The sequence below is a fragment of the Carettochelys insculpta genome, chromosome 2, assembly GCF_033958435.1.
Source record: "Carettochelys insculpta isolate YL-2023 chromosome 2, ASM3395843v1, whole genome shotgun sequence".
NCBI lineage: Eukaryota > Metazoa > Chordata > Testudines > Carettochelyidae > Carettochelys > Carettochelys insculpta.
In genome coordinates this window covers 12,261,932-12,289,249 of record NC_134138.1, presented here as the reverse complement: position 1 = coordinate 12,289,249, position 27,318 = coordinate 12,261,932, and the positions used below count along the sequence as shown (strand labels likewise).

The 27,318-nt window shown below is 45.8% G+C and overlaps 1 long non-coding RNA gene across 1 annotated transcript in view; it reads left to right on the top strand.

Annotated features, from left to right (window-relative positions):
• LOC142008470 (uncharacterized) overlaps positions 1-27,318 on the top strand; it is a 59,012-nt gene that overhangs the window by 13,717 nt on the left and 17,977 nt on the right. The gene's annotated exons all lie outside the window — the stretch shown is intronic.

The following is a 27,318-nucleotide window of genomic DNA, read 5'->3' as shown; positions in this document are numbered from 1 at the left end:
TTTTGAGTGACATTAGTGTAAGCATGCAGGACTGAATCAATATGACCATTTTGCACCTCATTCTTAGGATAAAAGCAACTACCTGCAGCTGATTCCACTATACCCTTATGTGATTTTTAAAAGCATAACTTGGAAAAGGTGTGGGCACATAGAAGGCCGGTTTCCTTCACCACCCATTACAAATAATTGACTCTTTTCTCTTTTTCTCCCCCATAACTAGCATAGGATTAACTTACAGCAAAGAGGGCATCCCTGAGAGAGTGTATCTGTATTGGTGTCTACCAATTCATGTTATATTAATGTGTTAATCTAGTACATTAATACAACGTGAGATGGTAGATACTGATACAGAGACACTCCCTCACAGGGGTGTTTTCCTGTTTGAAAGATCAGATATGGTAAACCTAAGCTAGCACCAGGGCTTTCCTCCTTTGTGAGGCTGCGTAACTGTGTTGCTTGCTTGTATAAGGGCTAAAAGTTTGTGGACAGGAAACTCAAGTTATGAAGTAGGCACACCTAGCTAGGGATCAGGTGATTTCCCCTATAAGCTCAGCAGAAAGCTGCCAAGGAATTCTTGGTGAGAGGCAACTAAAGGAAGCTGTGGTACAGACTTTAGAAGAGCTGCTCTCAATAGGAGTTATATATTGGTCATGCAAGGCCCTTGAGTGGGAAGAAGGGCTTGGACTTGAAAGCCAGAGGCCTGAAGAACACTGAGGGCCAGGGATAACAGATACAAGGGTATGACGGGGTGTACCAACCCCACACTGGCCAGGATGGTGGTGGCCAGGCTTACTGGGTGGAGAAGGCCCCTCCCCCACAGACTTGCTGGGCACGGCTCAGCTGCAGCCCTCTAAAGGCCAAAGCAGCCGGTCAGTTGGAGCTGGCCTCCAGGGTTGAAGGAGCTTCTGCCCCAAATCAGGAACTGCAGCCCTGAGGAGGAGGAGGAGCAGCAGGCAGAGCCCGAGCAGTGCTCTGTGCATCTGAATGGGGTAAGAATTTACCCGGGGCGGGAAGCCAGAAATCTGCCTAGTGAGCTTGGTGTGTTTTGGAGGGATTCACTCCTGAGCTGGCTGTCAGGAGCAATCCCACCACCACCAGGGCCCTGGTGGAGAGGGAGGGCCTGGGCTTCCCTACCCTCATCCCTGTGACCCCCGCAAGGAAGCGGGAAGCACAAACTAGGGGTCACCAAATGAAATTAATGGGAAGCAGGTTGAAAGCTAACAAAAGGAAGCTGTTCTTCACACAGTGCATAGTAGGCTGTGGAACTCCTTTCCGGAGGAGGTTGTGAAGACTGGACTTTAACAGGGTTCAGAAAAGAACTAGATAAATTCACGGAGGTTAGGTCCATCAATGGATGTCAGGATGGGTAGGAATGGTGTCCCTAGCCTCTGTTTGTCAGAGGCTGGAAATGGGTGTCAGGAGAGGGATCGGTTTTGTGATTACCAGTTCTGTTCACTTCCTCTGGGGCATTGACCTGTGTTGGAAGCCAAGACGCTGGGCTAGATAGACCTTTGGCCTGGCCCAGTAAGGCTGTTCTTAAATTCTTAAGTTCTTAAGAACTGCAACATTGACTCCCTGAATGACTAGGCCACTGGGCCTGACCCTGTGCGACTAGGCTGCTGGGCCTCACTGCCCTGAGAGAGGGTGGTATTGTCTGGGCCCCAGGGCCAGACTGCCCCAGAGGCTGGGGCTGGACTGTGGGTTAAATGACTGAGGACTACTAGTGGGAGAGGGATGCTATGGGGAGAAGAGAAGCCTCAGGACTGAGCATTGTTTTGTGTTTTAGACTAATGAGACTCTGAGACCAGGAGCACCCTTAGACACGTTCACCACCACCCATACCTGTGTGAGGGTTATTTAAGGAGCCTCTAGATGGAGGAAATGGAGATGGAGGCAGGGCTCCTGCAGCACTATGCTGGCCAGCAAGAGGTGCCACAGAGCTGATGCACCTGTTTACCTACTGCCCAATTTATGTCTGATCCTCTCAGGCCAACAGGGAAGACTCAAGCCTGGTGATTTTAATTTGTACCTAAGTGATGTAGTGGATTGACACAGAATTGAGTTAGGAGCTCCTGAGTTCCTGTCTCAGCTCTGACACTGGCTTATTGCCCGGCCCTGAGCGCGGGGGTTGAGTTATACCTCAACCCAGCCCAAATCTTGGGAGCCTCCATGACACTTGGGCAGGATTGCTAAGATCTAAAACACTTAACCCCATTTTCCTGCCATGCCTGAAAATAGGGAACTGGAGCCAACCAAGGTGAAATGGCTGGAGAGCAGATGCAGCTGAAGGATCTTTATACATTGGGGCACAGCTGCCATGTATAAAAAGAAAAAGAAAAGGAACGGTTTGTGGTGAAGGGTAAATCCTGATCTAATTTGGAGAGGACAGTGAACTGCTCTGCTTAGGTTGACCGCTCGTTTGCTAACATGAGAGAGTTTTGAGAGGAGCTCTCCTGGTGAAGGATGGGGCAATTTACAGCACCTTGGGGTAAGCGGCTGTTTGGAGTGTGCGGGTGTTTGTTTGCGGGTTCAGGGCTTGAGTTTATCTGTTTGTTTGGAGTTTTGAGTGCTGAGCTGTGTTTGTTTGAAAGGCCGTGCGCTCAGGCTGGCAGTTGGAAGTTATGAGCCTTTATTAGGATTTGAAATCAAAAACTATCTGCTCATTGGCAAAGCCGTAGCTGGCAGGAGGGATAATGAGGAAGGCCAGAGCTTTATAAGCCATGCTAATAAGTAAACAGGGTGTTTGCTAACAGGAGGGAGCTTTGAGAGGTGAGTTAGTAGGGGGCACTTTGAGGGTGCTAGTTATTTCTGACCACCTTTAGACATAAAACTATAAAGCTATGTCCCAAACATTTAAATAAAAACCCCGCGTATATAATAAAATTTATTCTTAGAAGAAAATGCAGGCAGAAGCCCAGCGGCAGAGTGGGGGATATCCTCTTTATTGCATCGAGTGTAACATGTATATTTACCTGCCCTGTGGGTGGCTGGCATATATGTGCACCCAGCAAGGAGCTCCTGGCCCTCAGAGACCAAGTGCGGGCTTTGAAGGCCAGGCTGGCTGAACTGGAGGAGCTAAAGGAGGCAGAGAGGTTTGTTGATGAGGCTTTCTGGGACACTGTAGTACTGTCCCGCCTCTCCTCTGACAGCCTCAGTGTCGTGAAGGAGGATGAAAGGCTCAGGTGAAGAGAGCACTCAATGGAAGCAGAGGGAAATCATCTCATAGTTGCGACCCTCCTTCCAAAGGATGTTATGGTATCGTCTCGCACCGAGGACACCTCTCTGCAGGAGGGAACGCCAATTGTTAGGAAGAGGCCGGGGTTAGTAGTGCATTAGTTGATCATTAGAAACATAGATAGTTTGGTTTGTGATGACCAGGAGAACCGTATGGTGACTTGTCTGCCTGGCGCAAAGGTTGCAGATCTCTTGAAGCATCTAGATAGACTTATGTGCAGTGCTGGGGAGGAGCCAGTGGTCATGGTACATGTAGGTACAAATGATGTAGGGAGGGGTAGGAGAGATATCCTGGAGGCCAAATTTAGGCTGCTAGGAAAGAGATTGAAATCCAGGACCTCAACAGTGGCATTCTCAGAAATGCTTCCTGTTCCACGCGCAGGGCCAGGTAGGCAGGCAGAACTACAGAGTCTCAATGCGTGGCTGACACAATAGTGTAGGGAGGAGGGGGTTAGTTTCACTAGGAACTGGGAACACTTTTGGAATAGAGGGCACCCATACAGGAAGGATGGGCTCCACCTAAACCAAGGTGGATCCAGACTGCTGGCACTAAACATTAAAAAGGTTGTAGATAAGTGTTTAAACTAAGAGATGGGGGGAAAGCCGACTGGCGTGGAGGAGCACGTGGATCGGACAAAGACTTGTTTTAGAGGAGAGACCATTGACAGAGATTCTCCAGGTATTAGTCAGAAGTGAGGGGAGATGATATAATATGCATCAGATCAGACAAGAAACACTCACATATAAAAGAATCTAATACATCAGGGAAGAGCAGACAAAGTGGCAATTTTTAAAGTGCTTCTACACAAATGCTAGAAGTCTGACTAATAAGATGGGTAAACTAGAACACCTTGTATTAAAGGAGGAGATTGACATAATAGGCATCACAGAAACCTGGTGGAATGAGGACAATCAGTGGGACACAATCATAACAGGATATAAAATATATTGGAAGAACAGAATAGGTTGTGTGGGTGGTGGAGTGGTGCTGTATGTGAAATTTAATGTAGAATCAAATGAAGTAAAAATCTTAAATGAATCAAAATGTTCCATAGAATCACTATGGATAGGAATTCCATTCTCTAATAAGAATATAGCAGTAGGACTATATCGACCATCTGAACAGGACAGTGATAGTGACGTTGAAATGTTAAGGGATATTAGAGAGGCTGTCAAAACAAAAAACTCAGTAATAAGGGATTTCAGTTATCCCCATATTGACTGGGTGCATGTGGCCTCAGGATGACATGCAGAGATAAAATTTCTCAGTGTCTTAAACGACTGCTTCTTGGAGCAGCTAGTGCAGGAACCCAGCAGGGAAGAGGCAATTCTCGATTTAGTACTGAGTGGAGCACAGCATCTGGTCCAGGAGGTAACTATTACAAGACCGCTTGGGAATAGTGATTATAGTATCTTTTAACATTCCTGTGGGAAGAACACCTCAGCAGGCCAACACTGGCATTTAATTTCAAAGAGGGGAATTACACAAAAATGAGAAGCTTAGTTAAACAGGAATTAAAAGGTGCAGTGACTAGAGTAAAATCCCTGCAAGCTGCATGGAAACTTAATAATAGAGGCCCAACTTAAATGTATACCCCAAATTAAAAAAACCTCGTAAGCCATGGTGGCTCTCTTGTAGGCCTCTTAACAGCCATGTAAAAGAAGTCCAATCCTAGTGAGGTAAATAGGAAGGAAGAGAAACACTGCCAAATTAAGTGCAAAAATGTAATAGGAAAAACCAAAAGAGATTCTGAGGAACGGCTAGCCAAAAACTCAAAGGGCGCTTCTACATGTGAACAGTATTTCAAAAAGGCCGTCCCTCTTTTGAAAAAACGAAGGGAGCGTCTACACGTGCCATGCACTCTTTTGATTTGAAATCGAAGGAACGCAGCCCAGACATCAAAAGCTGGACCCCGATCCCATACGGGAAGAGCGCCACCCATCAAAAAATGACATTGAAAGAAGGCATGTATAGACATGCCAGGGCTTCTCTTTCAAAAGAGGAGTCCACCAAAACGGTGCCCAGCCTGAGCGCGGAGATGCCCTGCCCTGCCAAGCGGAGCTCTATGACCCGCATATCCAGCTGCTCCTAAAGCCGCATGGACCCAGAAACCTGAGAGCAGGCAAGCTGTGAAAGCACGAGCACCCAAGAGCACGCCCTGTCAGCCACCCCTGACAACAGCGACAGGCACATGGCCAGTGCCTGGCAGTCTCCTAAGCCCCAGGGCCCCCCCTCAGAGCCCCAGAGGGCTCCCAGGGGTTGTACCGGGGAAAAAAAGAAAAGGGGTCCCTCCTGGACAGACCGTGAACTCTGAGACCTCCTGGGCCTCTGGAGGGAAGAAGAGGTCCTCTGGGAGATGGAGATAAAGTGGAGGAATGCTGTTGCCTTCACCCGCCAAGGCCACCCAGAGCAGACCCCAGAGCAAGTCCAGAGCAAAGTAAAGGAGCTATGGGCAAAGGGCTATGCCTGGGTCCAGGATGAGGCCGGGTGCTCAGGGGCAGGCCCCTCCACCTGTCCCTACTATCGGGAGATACACCGCATCCTGGGGCCCCGGGACATCTCCCCACCCACAGCGGTCGGTCCTGGACAGCTCAGCGGATGAGCCTGAGACAGAGGAGTTGGAGGAGGAAGGACCAGCCAGCCCAACCCCGGGGGCAGACATCACCGGGGACTGGTCAAACAAGGAGGGTGACCTCATCATCGACATCCCCTTGTGGTCGTCCAGCTGGGCCATGGGGAGCCAGCGTTCCCGGAGATCATCGAGGTCCCCTCCAGTAAGTGCACAGTGGGGCCAGACACCCTGGCTGGCCACAGACCCGAACACGCCCTCTGCACCTGCCTGCTCCACCCAGACCCGTGGACAGTTCCAGGCACCCAGTAGCCCAGTGGGACGCCCGCGAGCCAGCCCACACCCAGCTATGGTTCCCCCCAGGAGCGGAGACCTGTGTGCACTTGATGCCACAGGGATGCATTGCCCACCATGGCCAGGCCCTATGGGGGTTGGGGAAGGTGGGGCCTCGGGGGGACAGAGTCCTTTGGGGGGAATGGGGGACAAGGTCCTGCTCGGTGACTGACATGCTGTCCATCACCCCTTCCAGGTGCAGCAAGTGAAGGCCCACACAGTCCTTTGGTGTTTGGTGGTCCCCGAGAGCCCCCCAGAGGCATCGGACAGGGGCCGGGCACCTCCAACAGCAGCAAGACGCCTGGTGCGCAGCCTGCTTGTGGTGGGTGTTGAAGGCCTCCCTGCTGGGATTGGGATGGCCAGTATAGGGCCGCATCAGCCACAGCAGTAGTGGATATGCCACATTTGCAACCATGCATAGTGGCATGGTGGTGTCCCCAACCGGCATCTCCCACTGGGGGGTGAAGGTGCCGGCCTCTGTATGCCAGCACAGGCCGGAATTGTGGACAACCCTGGTGTCATGGATTCGCCCTGACCAGCCCACGTAGATGTCCATGAACCAGCCTTTGTGGTCCACCAGGGCCTGGAGGACCACTGAGTGGTAGCCCTTCTGGTTGATATAGTGGCCAGCACGGTGTGGTGGGGCGTGGATGGGGATGTGCGTGCCGACCAGGGCACTAAAGCAGTTCGGGAACCCCAGCGAGGAGAAACCCTCGACGATGGCATCCAGGTCCCTGACACAGAGGGCCCGGTGCAGGAGCATGGCGTTCAGGGCACAGACAACCTGCATGGGAGGGAAGCCGTGCACTCTCATGAGGGTGTGGCAGGGTGTTCCAGGCCGGCGACCCCCTCCCAGCTGCCCCCGGCCAGTGGACCCTGAGGGGTCCCTGTGCCCATGTGCCCCCTTCCCATGGTGGGAGTGTGCCTTGGGCCTGGCTTACCTCCATGAGCACCGCTCTGACAGTGGCCTTGCCCACCCTGAACTGGTGGCTCACTGAGCATTAGGAGTCCAGGGTGGTCAGTTTCCACACTGCAATTGTGACTTGCTTCTTGAGGGGGAGTGCAGGCTGCATGGTGGTTTCCTGATGCCTCAATGCAAGTGCCAGCCAGTGACACAGCTCCTGGAAGGTGTCCTGGCTCATCTGAAAGTTCTGGAGCCAGGTGGCGTCATCCCATTGCACCAGAACCAGTCGCTCCCACCAGTCCGTGTTGCTGGGGTGGCTCCACAGGTGCTGGGGTGCCAGGGGGCTGGATGCAGGCTGGGTGGGCTCTGTGCCCTCAGGGGGGCTGTTCTGTCTCCCAAGGAGGGTGGGGGGCAGCTGTGGCGACCGTGCAGACAATGTGGGCAACAGTGCCCATGATGTCTGCATCCACTGCAAGGAACAGGGTGTTGTCAGCCATGGTGCTGCTGTGCTGGGGGTCCACGTTGCTCCTGGCAGCTCAGCAGGCCTCGGCTAGTGCAGGGTGGGGAAACTGGAGTGGGGCTCTTTAAGGTGGTGGCTGGTTGCAGGCCCTGGAAGGGCTTGGCAGCCATGCGACCCCATCCATGTCCTCTCCACCTCCCTTCTTTTGAAAGAGCACTCATACACGTATGGATGCTCTCTTTTGAAATAATGGGATGGGGTCTTTGAAAGAGTGGGTCGGAACTGTGATCCGCCTTTGCTGTGTGGTTGTGTTCTTTCGAAAGCCAGAAATCAATATACTGGCTTTTGATTTTGCTCTTTTGATGGTGGGCTCCTGTGTAGACACAGTCAAAGAAGAGTGACAGAAATTCATGGCAGTGGGTTAGGAATGGGATCCCTGGCCTCTGTTTGTTGTCAGAAGCTGGAGATGGATGGCAGGAGACAAGTTGCTTGATCATTGTTTTCTGTCTACCCCCGTCTTGGCCACCTGGCACTGACTACTGTCAGCAGACAGGATGCTGGGCTACATGGCTCTTTGGTCTGACCCAGTAATGGCCATTCTTACGTTCTTAGGCTCTGGCGAGAGAAGAATGTTGGTTTTAGTCTGTTTTACATACCGGAAAGGAACAAATAATTGTTTTTCGGAGTGTTCTTATCAGAGCTGGTGAGGGAAGCCTATTGGCACCATGTTAACTAATGTGTACAGGCAGGGGAAGGCAGCTACAACCAATTTCCCAAAGAGGTGTCTGGGGTTGGGGGAGGGGTAACAATTCAGTCACCTCAGACTGATTTCCCCCCTTCCCCCTCAGGAATTCAGAGCACCTGCAGTTTTTTTAGTCTTCAGCTGGAGATCTGGGGTGAGCCACATCTCTAAAGTTGTGGCTGGAGTGTTCCTGACTGAGCAGGCAGAAAGGCAGGTACTCAAGACCTGTGGCCACTTCTGATATGTTTGGCTTTATCTTCTTGCTGATGTTTTTCCCCATATGATCTTTCCTCAGCAGCCTCTCTCACAGAGGTGTGATTACACATCATGTTTGCACAGGGCTTTGGAGAAAGCAAGCATGCAGTTATTAAAAGGAATCAAAGTTCAAGGGTTGCATAATCTGGGAGCAGATTGAGTACCTTCCACCCTGCCCATCACCTGTCCTGTTCAGGATGTTGCTTTCCTGTAGCAGATGGATTGAGATAAATAGTTGAGTTATTGGACCTGCTTCATCTGAGCTGGAAAAGAAACAGACAAATAATGGGCAGAGCAAATAGATCAGGGTGCCCAACCTTTTTTCATGAGGGGCCACAGGGAAATATTTTACATGTTCTGGGTGCCGAGCACAGAATAGTCCCAAACCTGCCTCCTTGCCCCCAGTCTTAACCCTTTCAGTCTTAACCCACCCCCAGATCCCCAAACTGCCACCATCCCCACCCCCAGGCCTAACAGCCCCCTGCAGCCCCAAGCCACCCCCAGGCTTAATACCCTCCCCAGAGCCAGGCACCCTACACACCACCCCTGGTTACTCACCAAAGCTGGACCAAACCCCAAGAACCATGTGAGCGGCACCACTGGAGCCCCACCACACCCAGAGAGCTGTGCTGAGCTGCTCCCAGCCCTGAGAGCCACATGGCCACCTTTTAAAAATGGCGCTGCTGCCAGCTCCATGGGCCAGACTCTGACTCACCGGCCATGGGTTGGACAGCCCTAAATTATATCCTTTAATCTCCTGCTGGGGAGTAGTTGACAACCATCCAGCCTGATCTAACTTGATCCTTCCTTGGATACTGTCTATGCCACAGAGAAGAAACCAGCGCACTGACATTCCATAATCTCTCTCATAGTACTTGTGAACCACAAGGATGAAGCTAGAGTTCATAATTAGTTCAAAGCAGTTAAGAATGGGGGATCACTGATAAATTTTAAGTGTAGACTACAAGGAAACCCTTCCAGCCTTTCTGGTGCATGGGTTATGCTTCCAGATAACATCCAGTATAGGAATTAAATTATTTCCTGTGCTGCAAATGAAAAGGTACAGAACTAAGTGAGCCTCCCTCTGTGACCATTGTCACTTGTAGCTCTTAATATTTTTCTTAAAGCTGTTGTTTGTTATCTTTGAGTGCTTTGGCTCCACTGGGGTATTAAATGGCTCCTTGGCTCTTTGAGGATTCGTAAATGCTACTAGTGTAGATGCTTCATTCTGGTAGTGCAGAACACTCAAGGCTCTTTGCCAGCTCCATCTGTAACCCTGCTCCCTTGCAGAGACTGACAGGGAAAGAGCTGCTCTACTCTAGTAGCACATGGGGATCATGCAGTCTGCTGGAGGGCACCTCAGGTCCTACCTTGCCTGTGGTCAGCATCCTCAGTGCTCACCAAGCTCTGTAGTTGAACCTCTAGTGCACCACTCTTGTCTGGCAATATCTGTGGTCCAGCATGATTTTAATTAGCTGGTTTTCTACTTATCATGGGTGAGGCCACGTTTTTCATGGTCCTGTAAAAGTTTATTTCCAGCCATCAGTCCTGGCTCTTGGTATTCTGTGATGATATTTAGCTGTAATTTATCTCTAAATGTCTTCTAAGAGCCCAGTCAGCAGAAGAAATGTTGGTAACGCTGCTAGATACACTTGACCTCTCATGGTTCAGCAAATGCTTTCATTTGGCATCAGTCAGGTCCTGAGGGTGCTGGACTAGGAGCGCTTCAACCTGTACTGGTTATTTGGGCCAGTATTAGAAACCAGGGAACACATGGTCACAGGGCCACAGTGGTCTATTTTCAGAAGGGGCCCCAAGTGCTTACCCAGGGTGCTGCTTAGTCAAAGACTGACTTCCTGGGATTAAGACTTATATACATCTAAGAGGCTTATGGTGGATACCAAGTGAAGCTATAGAGTGTTGTGGACAGCTGTGGGATTAAATAAACAATATTCTATCTCCTGAGTTATCTCTTCAAGAAAAAACTTTCTTGTAACACTCTCCATCCCTAACAATAGCAAGATGATAACGTAAAGATTTCATCATAATTCTTCCAAACCAGCAGAGGTGCTGCTAGGGAATTGAAATTAGAGATGGAAAATGTTTAATTCATCAAATTGTCCCCCTGGCAGGGCAAGTCTGGTCTGTACATGATGCTTTCATATGTTTTAGGTGACCTCCGTTTAAAATTCCATAGGCCCTATTTCTGCTTGACTTGGGAGGCTGTTTCACGTTGCAATAGGCTTCACTGCCTGATAGTTTTCTTGAGATTCAGTTCAAATATTCCTGGTCTTCAAAGTGCTACTGGACTGCGTTTTTGTTTTTCATAGTATATAGACTAACACAGCTATCTCTCTGTTACTATTCAACAGCAGTAGTTTCTCCATCTTTGGCCACGTCAGACTTCATGTGCATCTTTGGCTGGCTGTCAAGTTTCAGCTGCAGCTGGACAGGGGATATGGGGATGCATTCACATGTAGCAGCAGCAGCAGCAGCATGTTGAAATGAGAATGCTAGTGTAGGACCCAAAGGCACTGAGACCTCATCTGGGGGTGAGTGAAGTCTCCACTCTATAGCACCACCTGGCCTTTAGCTCATGTGGTAGAGTACAGGGCTTTAGCCTCTTTGCTCACAGGTTCTATTCCTGGGGCCAGCAGCCTGGGTCTGTCAGTGTTACACTAGGAACACCTACCAAGGGTCTCAGTGTAATAAAGGTGAATGGTTTATTGATTCAAGGAAAATTGTTATACCTCATGCTGATATGCACAATTCCTCTGTGTGTGTGTGTGTGTGTGTGTGTGTGTGTGTCCATTTTACACCTTTGGATACAGTTCTAGGTCGGCATCTGAGGCTAAATTCTGTCCTAGTGACATCTCTGCAACCCCACTGACTTTTATATAAGAGGGTTATAACTGAGAGCAGAAATGTTTCCCTTGTAGTTTGAGTATTTGCTTTTGTGATACTCCATAAAATTCAACTAACTAATCCACAGCTATTGAAGACAGTGGATCTCTGGATTTCTGATTGTCACCAATGTCAGTAAAGTTCTTCCTGCTGGTGCCTAGAACAGTCCATGGAATTTTGTAATGTTTTGGACCTGGACTTCAAAAGTTACCATACTAGAAAACAGCCATGGATTTGGATGTTAGACCTCACTTTGCTTGGCCATTCATAGTTCCTGTCCCAAATTGCTAGTAGCAGATTGTCTGACAACAAATTTTCAGGAAGACCAGTAAAGTAGTTCAAAATGTCTGCAAGAGTTCAGACTGTAGCCAACAATTTGTCCTATGTTGTGCCTGGGACATACCCTGTTTAAATTCTTTGTGCCAAAAGAGCCAAGAAATATTCTTATGCCCTTATTGTGTGCTTGAAAACTTCCTGGCTTTAGTGCTGGGCTAATAAAAAGCTCTTTGAGGTTGTTTGAATAAGAAGGAGTGTAGATAAACAGAACTCTGTACACTTCTCTGATTGTTAGAAGTCTCAAGAATAATAGCTAACAAGTGATGGCAACACAGAATGTAATGGGCTTCGCCATGTGACCCATTTTGAAGCATGCATTTCTCAAACACAGTAAAGAAGGAGCCTTCCTTCTGAAAGTTTAGATGTAAAAGCCGTATGTCATCTAAAGATTATCAGCAGAATGACCTTTATATAGAACATAGAGCGACTACTGTTTATGGATCAGTTTTTCTCTCTTTCCAAAGAGAGGATTGCCAGGGAATAATCTCACTGATTGCTAGTCATAGACAAAACAAATAACCCTTCTAGGCTCAGTGAATATTGTCATGAAATTTCCTTTTAACATCAGAACAATACTGAGTCAGACCAAAGGTCCCTTTAGCCAAGTGTCCTGTCTTCCAAGATTGGCCAATGCCAAGTGCCCCCAGAGAGAATTAATTTAACAAGTAATCATAATCTCAGAAATAACTCTGACATTATAATGAAGCTGGCTGACAAAGAAGGTGCTGCACTCATCATGAATAAGTCAGGCTATGAACAGCTAGACAACTCTCCAACACCACATTTTACAGACCTCTTTCATCTCATCCCACTTTAGAATACCAAAAGATACTACACCATCTTCTTAAGGAACTCCCTGCCTCCACTTGGGACCAAATTCACAGATATGCCTTCTGAGCCCTGGCCAGGACTATTCTATTTGCTTCCCAAAATCCATAAACCTGGAAACCCCAGACACCCTATCATTTTGGGTATTGGCACCCTTACTTCTGGACTATACAGATATGTTGACTTCCTCCTCAAACCGTACACCATCAGCACTCCTAGCTGTCTCTGAGATACCACTGATTCCTGAGGAAATTCAAAAACATTGGAAACCTTCCTGACGACACCATCCTTGCCGCTAGGGATTTATTCCACATGTAGATGGACTATAAGCTATTAGGAACACTATCCCTGATGTTACCACAGCAAATCTGGTGGCTGACCTATGTAGCTTTGTTCTCACTCACAATTATTTCTAATCTGGGGACAATTTATACCTCCAGATCAGCAGCACTGCTATGGGCACCCACATGGCCCCACAGTATGCTAACATTTTTATGGCCAACTTAGAAAAATGAGTTCTTAGCTCTCGTCCCCTGTTATCCTTCCTTTACTTTTGCTACATCAATGCCATCTTTATCATTTGGACCCATGGTAAAGAGACTCTGGAAGAATTTCACAGAGATTTGAACCACTTGCATCCTACTATTGATCTCAGCCTTGACCAGTCCACCTGAGATATCCATTTCCTGTGCACCATGGTATAAATCACTGATGGCCAAATCAATACCACTCTGTACCAGAAATCCACTGACTGCTGCACTTACCTACGTGCTTTCAGTTTCCATCCAGCACACACCATACGATCCATCATTTATAGTCAAGCTCTTAGATACGATCACATCTGCTCTTATCCTACTGACAGAGACCAAAAACTTCAAGATCTCTATCAAGCATTCATAAAACTTAATTACCCACTGGGAGAAGTAAAAAAAAACAAACAAACACAGATTGACATGGCCAGATGAATACCCAGAAAACAGCTACTTCAAGATAGGCCCAAGAAGGTGAATAACAGAACTCCACTTGTCATTATCTATAGCTCCCAACTCAAACCTTTGCAGCTCATTATCAACAACCTACACTGGAACTCAATGCTACACGCTGAGAGGCTTGGGGTTAGAGGCCTGTTCTCTCCTGCAGACAACCCTCAATTTAACAGGCTAATGGGGGTAAGGGATGTCTGTTAATGCTGAATATCCATTATATCCGAATAGTTAGCGGCATTATTCCTCCTGGGGAGTGGGATAAGGCTGTCAACAAAAGTGCAGCATTCTGTCGATTTCCTGTCAACAGAACACCTTTGGAATGTGGATGCTCCTGGGTTTTGTCGACAAAACCCACTAGTGTGGACAGAGCTTTAAAAACTACTAACAAAAATATCACAGAAGACTACTACTGAAAGCCTGCTGACTTCTACCATCTCATTGTCATATAAACAAATTGGAATAGGAGTATTGTACTTACATGTCAGGGTAAGGCATACGAAGGGTAGAAAAATATCATTATCTGAATGAACTTTTAGATTGTACTGACTTCACTAGTGTTTTTAATGGAGCCTCCTGTAAAACCAGGCAAATATCTAGATGAGTTGAAGTACCCCTAGTTGAGAAACACTGTTTTAGTATAAACTTTTTTTTTTAAATGATGGTAACTGGAGCCAGCTAGAGAAAACATTGACTGGTAGTGCCACGTAGAGCTTTTCACTTCAGTGTCACTGGTACAAAGTCAGCCTCATCTGATAGTGGATGCAAGTTGTTACCATCTTATGACTGTGTGGGAGCCTGCATGAAATCAGTTTGGTAACGTCAGTTAAGTTCCTCTTGGATAGTGATCCACATCTCTCTCTCTCTCACACACACACACACACACACACACACACACACACACTGCCTTTGCCACCAATTCGCAATCCTAGGACAAAGGCTAAGAAGTGACAGCGGCATAAAGACTGAACTTTCCTCTAAAGAAGCTCAGGAGGCTTCATGTGTGAGGGAAACTATCAATTCATTTTGTTAAGACTTCTATGTTATGTGCCTAAACAAAATGAACTGAAACAGTGAAGTTAAAATGTGTCATTGTGACTATCGGAACATTTTGACCATTTGTCAAGAGTGGGGAGTGAGATAAGGCTGTTGACAAAAGTGCTGCGTTCTGTCTGTCAACAGAACGCCTTGGACCATAAATTACATTTTCTGACCAACTCTAATTATCAGTTTTAGAAATTGGAATACGGAAGGTATCCAAGTTACTCAGGATGAATCTACACTAGAAACTTGCCAGTATAATAATGTCTACTTGGGGCAGGGAGGGGAATGAACCTGAAAAAGCCCCAGTGCAATCACAGTTATACCAACCAAAATGTTGCTTTTATAGCTTATTTCATTTAATTTCTCATGAATTTTATCAGCAAAAGCACATTTTTGACAGAAGCTGGGTCTACATTAGTGGGGTTTGCCAAAATAACTGTATCACTGTAGTTACATTGACAAACAATTTCTAGTATAGATAATGCTTCAGTAGGGAATCTGTGGGGGAGATTTAGCATGTCCTATCAACAGATTTTCTGTATCATAAGCCACCTTCTGACCTACAGTAAACATTCACCTTCTGACCTACAGTGCTCATAGTCAAAAAAAAAAAATCTACAATCTCTTGTGTTAGTTGCAGTAACAGATAATGGGGAGTAGATTTAAAAGTAGGTAGCAGGTTTAAGACAGACAAAAATACTTCCTCACACAACATGCAGGAATAATGCTTCTGTTAACAGAAAGCTGGTCTGGATGTTCTGGGGGGCCCTCTGTCGACAGACAGGGCTTCCGGGATACTGGGCAGCCCTGTCTACTGTGCTTCTGGTTGGCCGTTTTGCTGACAGAGCAGTTGGGCAGTCTGGCTGCTCTGTGTTAACAGTTGGCAGTTTGGCCACGATCTATCAACAGAAGTTTTGTCAGGAAAATTTCTGTTGACATCCTTCTAGTCTAGATATAGCCTATGTGAGGTGTAACGCCAAACAAAGCTGAAAAGGGTACAGTAAGCCTGGAAAGGTAGAATGGCACTTGTTTCAAGACCTCAGATTGCTTTAGGACCATGTTTCTCAACCAGCTGTACGTTTACCCTTAGGGGTACCTGACAGAAATCTGGGGTACTTATAATATTTTTTTTTGTGAGCAAGGGGCACTTTATAAAAAAGAAATTGAGAAACACTGTATTAAAACACAGGTGAACTGGAACACATGCAAGTACTAAATATAGTGTGCCACAATACTTACTAGTACAACTGTATGTTCCCTCCCTCCTCATATAAACGACAGACCTGCAGATTGCTTTTGCATTATACCTTCCACTCTCATTGCTCCTCAAATGCAGCCATCACTCTTCTGAACAATATGAAGGAAATGGGAACAGAGAATTAAAACCTCTGAAGAGCATACTTGCAAGGGAGAAGGATTTTGTTGGCTGTTTCCAAACTGGCGCCTGTATGCTTGTAAATGTGAAACCTGATCAGTATTCCAGTCTGATGCAAATAGCACATTGGTTTACCATCCTCCACTGTTGCTCGCAAACAGGCTTTTCTGGTTTCCGTTTTGGTTCCGTTCAGGGTGAGAAAGATTTGTCCGCGTTTGGATTATGTAGGACACTTGCAGTGTGGGGAGGGCAGAAGACACTAAGGTAGGCTTTGTGCACTAAGATACTGCAGAAAAGAAATTAGTGCTGAAAGCAAAGGTGTGAACATACTGAATTTGTCATGCAGAAAGTATGGCACTGTTTTCTGATGACAGAGGATGGATCCATGTTGAATAACTTTAATAGTGTTAATAAACAAATTATACATAGAAATTCTTACCCCAAAGCTTCTGCCAGAGGTTCACTTGCTTCCCACCCTGAATAATAGTGTTGTCTGTTGAAAATATCAGGGTCAGATTCTCCGCTGTTGTCACCCCTTTGGCTTCGTTGGCATGATGGTGATTTAGACCAGCTGAGAACGTAGGCTGTCCATATGGAAGTGTTTCAGATTATGACTACAGGTTCTCAATACTCTTCCAACTCTGGGAAGTGCTGAGTCCAAGAACTTGCAGTTGGAGAAGTACCTGGCTGGTCACCAGTGCTTTATTGCTTTTTTTTTTATTTTTTATTTAAAAAAAAAAAAGGGAACTGCAACTCAGCCAGCTCCCTCCCTCCATCCTGTGGCTGGGGCTGCTGAGGTGCCAGTACTCAGTACTGGCAAGTACTGGCACAAAGCACTCCTGGTCACAAAGGGACACCTCACCCAATCCCCTTTCACCCCATCAGCTCTGTTGAACTCTGTGGAGCCACTGATATGTCAGTACAGAACAGTTTGGTTCTAATTACGTGTTAAATGCACCAGGAGAGTGCTGCACCTGGTTTTACTAATCTAAAGGGGGAAAAGGCAGTATGAGCTGATGACTGAAGTGGTTGGTGGTAGAAGGGAGAACAGAACTTAGGCTGCCTATTCTCTGTTTGGACCTAGCCTTGGTCAGTAGTGACACATACTTCATCTGTGGCCTTGATGAAGAGTATGAGTGTCAGTCTAGTTTCCAGTGCAAAAATGGCCACATATCATAGAGCTGGAAGGGACCTCAGGAGGTCGTCAAGTCCAGCCCCTGCCCTCTTGGTAAGGCCAAGTACTATCCTTCTTTTTTTCCCCCCTCCTCTCTTTTGCTCTAGCTTGCTAAATAGCCCCCTCAAAGACTGAGCTCACAACCCCACATTTAACAGGCCAATGCTCAAAACACTGAGCTATCCCTGCCCCCTATGACATCACAGCAGCCATCACTGCAGTTACATTGATTGCTCCTCCTCTCTCTTCTGCAACCTCAAAAAAAAAAAAAGACCAAGAACTTAGTGGTTCAGGACAGTGAATGTCTGAGATTGATGCCTCCCAGGGGCAAGCACCATCTGTAGGGCCCTGATCTTGACTGGAGTTTTAGACACTGGTGGAATATAAATAATGACAGTATCATCTTCCCTCTCTCTCCTGGGTAGGATTCATGCACATGATGGGTAAACCTTGCATTGTTGTCCTTTGGTTAAATAGAACACAGCTTCCTGATGTCTCAGTCTTTCTTCGTGCATAAACCATGTATATCCCATTGTTGTAAGTGAGAATTTGATTTGGAGCGAGGTAGAAAGAAAAAAAGTCACTGTCAATTCTTCAGGTATTTGGACTGAGATTTCTAACAGATGCTGTGGATACAAGTTGAATGTAAATAAACAAATATGCTCAGCAGTGGAAACCCGAGGAAATCTACAAAATGCCAAGGCTTTTTAAAGGTGAGATCAGTGCTGAGATGTAATGGGGAAAACAGCATACAGAAAACACAGCACGCAGGAATTTTAGGGAAAGCTGGACATACTGCATATTTGTGCAGTCAATAGTTTGGTGAAGCTTTGATTTGTTAACTATACACAGCTGAACCCATAGGATGAAGCTCATAAGCAATTCAGAGGCAGGGCTGTTTCATGTGTATCTCTGTATTTGCACTCAGTGCCATGCTGATCCAGTCCTAGCTGGGGTCTCTAGGTGGTACTGCACTATGAAAAATAAATCACAAATACTAAAAGGTTGTAGTCTCTATAACTACTTCCTGTTGTGGAAAAGGGACTCCATTCCTTTCACCTATGAGTCACCACTGCACTCTCTTGCTGTCCAGGGCTTTGTGCTGTTTGCTTTGTGAGTCACCTTTTGATGAGCCACTGACTGAATAACCCAACCAATCACCATAGGAATGAAGAGAAACGTGTAGGGAGTGCTGTTTTGGGCAAATCCCAATCCAGGGATTATTTTTTTTCATCTATTTTAAGATAGAAGGGACCATCAGATCATCTTGTCTGACTCTTGTGTATCAAAGGCCAACCCCAGCCCCACCCACCCCCTGCACACTAAACCAAGCAACCAAAATGAGACCATGATACTATCACTCACAGGAAAGACTTGTCTTCTGTGTGCCACAGGGAGTGAACAGGAGAGACCAAGGTGCAACAGTGCCAGAAGCTTCTGCAAGTGCAGGTGAATGATTAAGTGAGAGATACCCCAATAATCTACCAAGTTACATGAATGCACATGCCGCAGAAACAAGCAACTTCCTCCCAGCCCAGTCAGTGGCAATCTGACCTACATGGAAATACGTTCTTGAGCCCACCTATGGCAATCCGTTAGACCCCGTGCATGTGAGCAAGAGCCAGCCAACCAATCTGCTGAGAGAGCATGCTCAGTTTCACCTCACAGCACTGGCCTACCCTATCCAGCGTCCCATCTCTGGCCATGGCCTGCTCTGTTGTGTCAGAAGCAGAAGATAACCAATATGTTTTGGTGGGGAGGGGATCCTTGCCTAGTCCCCACAGGATGTGGCTTTTGGGAACATAAGACACAAACAAGAAGTGAGACTTAGGACTGCTAAGCCCTACCTCTTATGATCGGAAGCAACCTCCTCACAGACTTGTATTCAGATTTGTTCAGCTCTCTCTCAGAATTAACTAAGTTTATTGCCCTGACCTCCCATTGAGCCAGGAGGCTGTTCCAGGACCTCACCTCTCCAATGATTAGAAACCTTCTTCTAATTTCCTGCCTGAATTTCTTCATAGCCAGTTTATACCCATCTGTTCTTGTGCCAATATTGTCCTCTATCTTAAATAGCTTTTCAGCCACGCCAGTATTTACCCCCTGATGTGTTTGTAGAGACCAACAACTCATTCTCCAATCTATATGAGGGAAACTAGTCTTTCATTATGATACAATTCACAATATATTTCTCTCTCTAATAATGGTAAAGAAGCTCTCTGCCCGTATCCAAGTCTGACCCTATGGGCTTACAGCAAACCCTTGGCACTATCCCAACAGAAAATCTTTTACAACCTTTCCACACAGTGATTTTGCCCCAACCAGATTCTGTACAGAACAACCCTATTAGCTTTACCAACCTCTCTCTCCGCTAAGAGTAAACACCTCCAATACCCGTGTTGCAGTCATGAATGCTAGTCCACCATGTTTCTGGAATCCCCATAAGGTCTGGTACCAGTAGTTTCACCCCTCTGTTTTGTGGCCCAGACTCTTTGCATTTGTGCACAAGTATCTCAGTTGTTTTCCTGAGACTTCATTGATTTTTCTAGCTCTTTCACTAATTGTAGTACCTATTTCACTACTACTTCCATCACTATTTGTACCTCCTTTCTCCTTGCTGTCCATGCTCTTATTTTGTGGTGTTCCGTCATCATTAACTACATCTTCATGGAGCTTATTTTCATCCTTTTCTTTTGTTCTCTGTCACAGTCTCCTGCACATCTGTGAATGTTTCCAAAGCCTCTGGTCCCTAGCTGCCCCTGTTCTGTCTTCTGCAAGCGTTGGCTTCTCCTTCGTTCATCTGCCTCTCATTTCTACCTGTTGCTGCTCGTTGTTTGCCAGCAGTGCAAACTTATCATCACCACCAGTGTCATGGGAGATGGTGGCAGGTGGAGTGGGGGGTGGCAGGCATGGGTGGGACTTAGGGGCTGTTAACAGAGAGCCCTGCTTCCCCAGCCTGCTGGCACTCCCAGGACAGATTGTGCATCTGCTCTGGTGGAGGATGGCCTGCCGGCCAGGAGTTTCAGACCTCTGCTCTGAGTATTTACATTAATTTTAAAAAAATTGCAACATTTATGACCCATCCTAAATACCATGTTTCACCACAACACATGTTGGAAAATATATAACAATTTGTCAAGCATTTTGTTATTAAACGGGAGGGAATGGCTGAGGCTGTTAATTCAAATTGGTTTTGTTAGGGCAGCTCCAAGCATTCCCATAAACAGATTTATGGGTCTCTCCATGCCAAGTGGCTTCCTGTTACAAGACTGCAGGTAAATAAATTATAAGCCTGTCTTTGAAGTATTTATTGTAATTATACAAACCTGAGGTAATCGTGTGTGTAATTGGCAGTGACCATATCTTGTCCAAGTCAGTTAATCATACTTTAGTTTTACATAATAACACACTGCCAATATTTTAACAAAGCCTGACAGAAAAACGTCTCCTTAAATCCATGATAACCTCCCCTCGGTCCCCTGGGGCATGTGTGACAGAAACAAACTGATGGAAGAATCTGTCTACAGAGTCATATTAAGCAGGGAATCTATGAGGTTCATTTTCTTTCTGGTTTCAATATAACTGCTTCCTTACAACCATTACCCAGGTAGGGTGCAACCAGGTTTGTTCAGCAAATTTTGCTAAAGAAATGTACAGTGCGGTCTCAACAATTACGAGGGTTCTGTGTTCAGAACCCTCACAAATGTTTATTTTTGTGAATGGGGGGTGGGTGCTCAGCGGCCTGGGAAGTAGCAGTGTGGGTGCTCCCTGCTCTGGAGCCCTGGGGAAGTGGCAGCCACCGACGTTCCTGCCCTGGGGCCCCTGGGAAGCAGCAGCTGCCATTGCTCCTGTCCCATGGCTCTGGGGAAGCAGTGGCCAGTGGCACTCCCTGCCTGGAGCCCCAGGGAAGCCACGGCAGCTGCCATCACTCTTCGTCCTGGAGCCCCGGGGAAGCAAGGCCACTTGTGAATAATTGAATCTGTGAATGTGGCATTTGCAAATTTCGAGACCCTACGGTACTCTGTTAATGAAAACATATATGGAATCTTTTGACAGTAGAGCACAGTGATCAGCTGGTATAGTCTGAAGAAGGAAACTGAGGAGAAAGCCTTTATAGAGGGATTCAAGAGTATCCGCTCCTAGGATACTTGAAAATTCTTTCATTTGGTGCAATCTGGAACATTCATATGGGAAAACCTTTTTATTTCAGGGTTGTTGTTTTTCACATGTACCTGTTAGCAATATCTGCAGATGGGACAGCCTGTCATCTAAGAAAGGGGTGAGCAAAGTGGAGGGTGGTTCCCCCTCAGGGGGGCATGAAATTTGCACTGCATGATTGGCTGCTGGGTCTCAGGCTCATCTAGCCCATTAAAAATGTTGAAATATGTTACTGTTTTTATGGATGTGTATTCACATTTATATACCAATTAATAAATTCTTAAATTCTGCATACTTATTTTGTTACATATGCAAAAAGGATTTTTATATGAACATATCCAAAATTTCCATCAGTTTGGATTACATTGGACAGGTTGAGGGGGCCCTGCTAATTGCAGGGATGAAAAGTGAGACCCTACATAAAAAGTTTGCTCACCCCTGTTCTAAAACTATGGGAAACACTCCAGTCCTGCCCCTTAAAATGAAGGCAGAATTTTAAAAAAGGAATCACTGTAACAGCCAAGTGTTCCCTTCTGCACATAAGGTATGTTGTATTTATTCTACTCTTTGTATTGTATTATGGTAGCATCTAAAGTTCTAAATCAAGATCAGGGATCCAGTGTAGGAAGTCCTGTACAAATGCTTAGGAAGACACAGTTCCTCCATGAAACTTACAATGTCTGGCTCTGGTCATGCAAAGAATTGGGTGAGGGCACCAGGCCAATCAAAATGCTGGTTCAGGGCTTAATGTCAGACAAGATGCAGCAAGAGAGCATAAGAAGCAATCTGAAGGGAATGGGTTGATGAGGGCAAAGCTAATAAGAATAGGTGGTGGCATAATCAGATTGTTTGGAACAAGATAAGATCAAGCAGGGTTGTGCAGGTATGAATAGATCTGTTTTCAAATGTGACATGGTGCGTATATATTTTCCTACAAATGCACGATGTCCATCTTGGAACTATGAGGGTCTGGAGTTTGTCATTGTGGATGTTACAGATGTGATTTTTCCTTCAGTAGGTGAATAGTTGTAGTTTAAAATACTACAAAGGTGATAGTCCACTATGTTTACCTGAGCAAAATCAGATGAAGAAAGTGCTGCTAAATCCACAAGATAAATTCTCTTTCCAGTCTTGGGTTTGAACTTTTGTAATTATTTAACATTTACATTGTGGTAGCATAAAGATGCCAACAAAATGAGGCCGTAAGTGCTAGGTGCTGTACAAACATATTGTGAACAACAGTCATAGCCCCCAATCACTTACTGTCTACTTTAGAAAATGATTCATAAACATCTCAGGGTGGGGAAGAGAAGATAACCACCAAAACAAGGATGTGTACAAATCTTAGCCACTCAAGAGCTGTAAACTGAACTCATAAAAAAAAATGTTCCCTTCACATAATTGCTAGGGTCCATAATGACAAATTCCCTCCATGAACCTGAACTTTACCTATGTACAGGAAACTAATCTGGCCATTGAGTATGCCATCTCACTAAAGACTCATGTCATTTTAGACTGATGACTAAAAGACTGTGATATCTGTAAACTGCTCCCTCCAAACCTTACTGGTAGGGTCACCTTGCTTCTAACTTGCTTCCATTTGTATCAGGTTGCTTTCTGTGCAACACTGTGGTTTTTACTAACTTCCTCACTCATTATATATGGGGTAAATTAACTCTGAAAACATCACAGACAAGACAAACCCATTTCAAGATTGAGCATTAGATTCAGTAGGAAAAAAAGAGGGCAAAGAATGAATTACTCTAAAAGTAATCTCTGAATGAAGCCTGTGATGAATAATTCACTTTGTTCTTTGAGGAACTATATACCCTATGGAAAAGGGAGATTATTTATTCTGGAGCAATAACAAGAGCCTGAGAAAAGGTGGCACTGGGTAGGCTGTCACGTCATTTTTCTTAGCCAAAGTTTGGCAGTTCCAGGTTTCTTCTGAGCACAGAACACAAATTAGGAAGTCAGTGATAGCATATTGAGCTGCCTGGGGTACTAATGTATGGAAAAAATGAAAACAATGATTAAACCATACAAGCCAATCATACAAAGAACAAGTTCCCTCTATTCAACCCTGGTATGGAACACAAAACAGTAGGAAGATGCCATGATTGCTTAGCGTAACATCATGGTCATGTGGTTGGCTGGGTGTTGTTTTGGAGTTGTGGATAATATCATAAACGAATGTGGGAGGCCTTTCTCCTAAGTGCTATGATTCCAAATTTGCTCCCAAAAGCCATGGCAGAGCAAGGGGTTCATAATGAAGGCTGCTTTCCTGCACTTTATAATTCATGACTCTCTCAACAAAGGAGTTGGTTGCAGTTTTTCCTTTGCACCATGGAGTCCCTAAAGGTATATCTATACTTACCTGGCATTCAAGGCACTGTGATCGATCTTTTGGAGTTCAGTTTTGCTGCATGTGTGAAGACACGGCAAAATTGATCTCTCTGGGCTCCGTCATCAACCCTGCCACTCCATACTATCATGTAGAGTAAGGGATGTCACATAAGCCCCAAGAGACCTGATCTATACAAGAGCAGAAAGTCTATTCTGGTACGTCAGTTCTAGCTACACTAATGGCAGAGCTAGAATTGCATATCTGGGATCAACTTTGTTCCCTACTGTAGACCAGGCCTCAGAGGAAGGGGATTTTATGAAGACAGCGCTATTGCTGTCTGAAGCTATAGGTAGCCTGATAACAGGCATATAGATGTTTCCTGTTCTATGAGGTTAACACATTGCCATGAATGAAATATGTGAACTCATCAACTTTCATGGTGCACTATACAAGATTATTCAAATATAGGCGGTTTATTTAGATATGTAAATATTACAGCTTTGCATTCTGCATATTGCTCTTTTAAATCTGTAAGGAATAATGCATACAAAGATGGGTAGCAGCTTTGGGCCAAATTCACTGTTGCCGTGTACCATGCAAAGTCATGTGTTTCAGTGCGAAGTGAACATAACATTTTTCTGAATCAGAATGGTGGCATTTTGTATCCACTCTGCACTTATGCAAATTATTGCAGACAAGCGCTATACTTACTGGGAGATCAAACTGTTCAGGGTGGATCTCCTGGAGTTTGATTTTGTGCATCTAGCAAAGATGCACTAAATTGATCTCTTTGAGATTGGCAGCTGACTCCATATACTCCTCCTCTCTCAAGGAGTAAGGGTAAGTCTATACTTACCAGGGGTTCAGTGTGCCACAATTGATCTTCTGAAGAAAGTATTTGGATCTTCTTCTCTCTGGGCTTGGCCATTGAGACTGGTACTCCATGCTATCATGTGGAGTAAGGAATGTCAGCGCAAGCCCAAAGAGCCCCGATCTACACCAGGGAACAAAGTCGATCCTGATATGTCAATTCTAGCTATGCTAATGGAGTAGCCAGAATTGCGTACCTGGGATTGACTTTGTTTCCTGGTGTAGACCAGGCCTAAGGAAGGTTGATGGGAGCATTTGTCCCATCAGCCTCCCTCGGTGAGGACAGACCTTACAGTCGACTGCAGATATGTTGATTCTAGCTATGCAGTTGCTGTATATCTGCTAGAATTGTATATCTGCAGTTGACTGTAAGGTCTAGTGTAGACCAAGCCAAGGTGCAAAGTAAATGATGATGAGTCAGCCCTCGTTGACTAGTGTAAATTTAAGTCAGCGGAGTTGTGCTGAGGATTTAGTTCAGAGAAGGCTATGGTGAAGGGGAGACACACAGCATACTTTCTTACGGAGAATTTTTTTTTGTTCCTTCTTGTTTTGTTTTTCTCTCTTTCTATATAGATACATAACAATTAAGCACTTTGAGTGGGGAGGACAAACCTGGAATAAATAATCTTCCTGAATAACCTTGTAATGAAACTTAATTGAACAGTGCACAAGGAGTTGAGTTTACAGAAGATTAGTTTGTGTTTAACAGAACACATTCTGTTTGTTCATGCTGACTTTTTATTGAGTGTGTGATGTAGAGGTTACTACATGGGACTGAGAGATAGGTGAGGCATGCTTTCTATTGTGTCTTGGTTCACCGCATTAACTTTGTGACCTTGGGCAAGAAATTTAATTTTATTGTGCTTCAGTCAAATTTAGTTCCACAACTCTGTTTTCCAAACACACTGAAGCACCCGAAGAATCTTGTGAGCCACCAAAGTAAAACACAGAAGACTGGAGACAAGCAACAGAGAGGTAGCCGTGTTAGTCTGTAGCTTCGAGAACAACAAGAAGTCTTGTGGCACCTTACAGACTAACAGATATTTTGGAGCATAAGCTTTGGTGGGCAAAGACCCGCTTCACCAGATGCCCACAAAAGCTTATGCTCCAAAATATCTGTCAGTGCATAAGGTGCCTCAAGATTGTGGTTACCCCTATGTTATAAGTGTGGTTTATTTTAAATCAGGGTGTGGTGCTTGTATCTATGAATAGGCAGCTGAGATATCTAGAGGATTTCTAAATTGTTGGATGGGTGAAGGAGCATTGTTACGCAATGACTGCACACCCTTGTGGGTTTTTGGTGTGTATTTATCCAAATCTCTCACTGCAATAATGTACCTATTTATTGCCCCTTAACATAAAATGTGTGTAGCATTTTCACACTTGAGCCCGTGTTTTTTATAGCATGGTAGTAAATTTGCAAATGCTACAAAGATTGAAAAGTGCTACGCAGCATAAAAGCAGTTCTGAAACTACCAAACTCCCGTAATTGGCCTAAGCCTGAGTGAAATTTAGGGAACTGGAAATACAAGTGTCATGTTGAGCAGGTCAGAGTTGAGGGATGTGTCATCATGTCCCAGGCAAACCAAATAATGTTGGTATTGACCCTCTGCTCATTCTTCGGAAGGCAGTTCTGCAACTCAAAATTATGTCTAACAATTTTTCCTGTGCTGGAGGTTTGTAATAGTCAGAGAATATGTATCAGTCTGGATCTTTGCAAAGACAGAGCAATTTAATTGTAGTTCATCCCTCCAGAAGGAGAGGTTGTTATAGAGAACAGATATTCTCTCCACCCACTAGACTCTAAACCAATTAGAATCATAGAATCCTAGGGCTGGAAGAGACCTCAGGAGGTCATGGAGTCCAGCCCCCTGCCCAAAGCAGGACCAACCCTAACTAAATCATCCCAGCCAGGGCTTTGTGTAGCAGGAACTTAAGAACCTCTAGGGATGGAGATTCCATCACCTTTCAGTGCTTCACCAATCTCCTGATGAAATATTTTTTCCTAATAGCCAAACTACACTTCCTGCTCTGCAACTTGAGGCTGTTGTTTCTTGTTCTGCCATGCATCACTACAGCCTCTCTCCATCCTCTTTAGAATCCCCCTTCAGGAAGTTGAAGGCTGCTATCAAATCCCTCCCCCCAGCCCCGCTTCTCTTCTGCAAACTAAATAAACTGAAATCCCTCGGCCTCTCCTCATAGGTCATGTGCTCTAGCCCCCTAATCACTTTGGTTGCCCTCCACTGGTTTGATACTGTTTAGCAACTGAAAGCCACTTATTACAAGCATAGCAAAGTGGGTGAGAAACAAAGCTGCATTGATGCTGATGCTCTATCATGGGGGTCTTGTCATGTCTCTCGTAATTGATTTGGTTTAAGGAAGAACCACCAGTTACACAGTTAGCCCAAGACCCTGTCTGCCTGATTGGCCATGGCTACATAAGAACATAAGATCAGCCAGAGTGGGTCAGAATCATGGTCCATCTAGCCTAGCATTTCTCAAACTGGGGTCCTTGGACCCCTGGGAGTCCCTAAGGGTACCCCAGAAGTTCTGGGAATCCTGCAGATCAACTTCCCTCCCCACACACCTCTGGCACATTAAAAGTCTGGCAGCCCAGCAGGGCTAAGGCACACTTTCCACGTACCTGGGCTCCAGGGTACTCCTGGAAGTGGCTGGCTGCTGTTGGCACCCTTGGGACAGGGGCGGGGGCATGGGGTCTCCATGTGCCCTGCCCCAATTGCTAATGCTGCAGCTCACATTGGCTGGGAACCAGCGGGGCTGATAGCTACTGTGGACCCTGG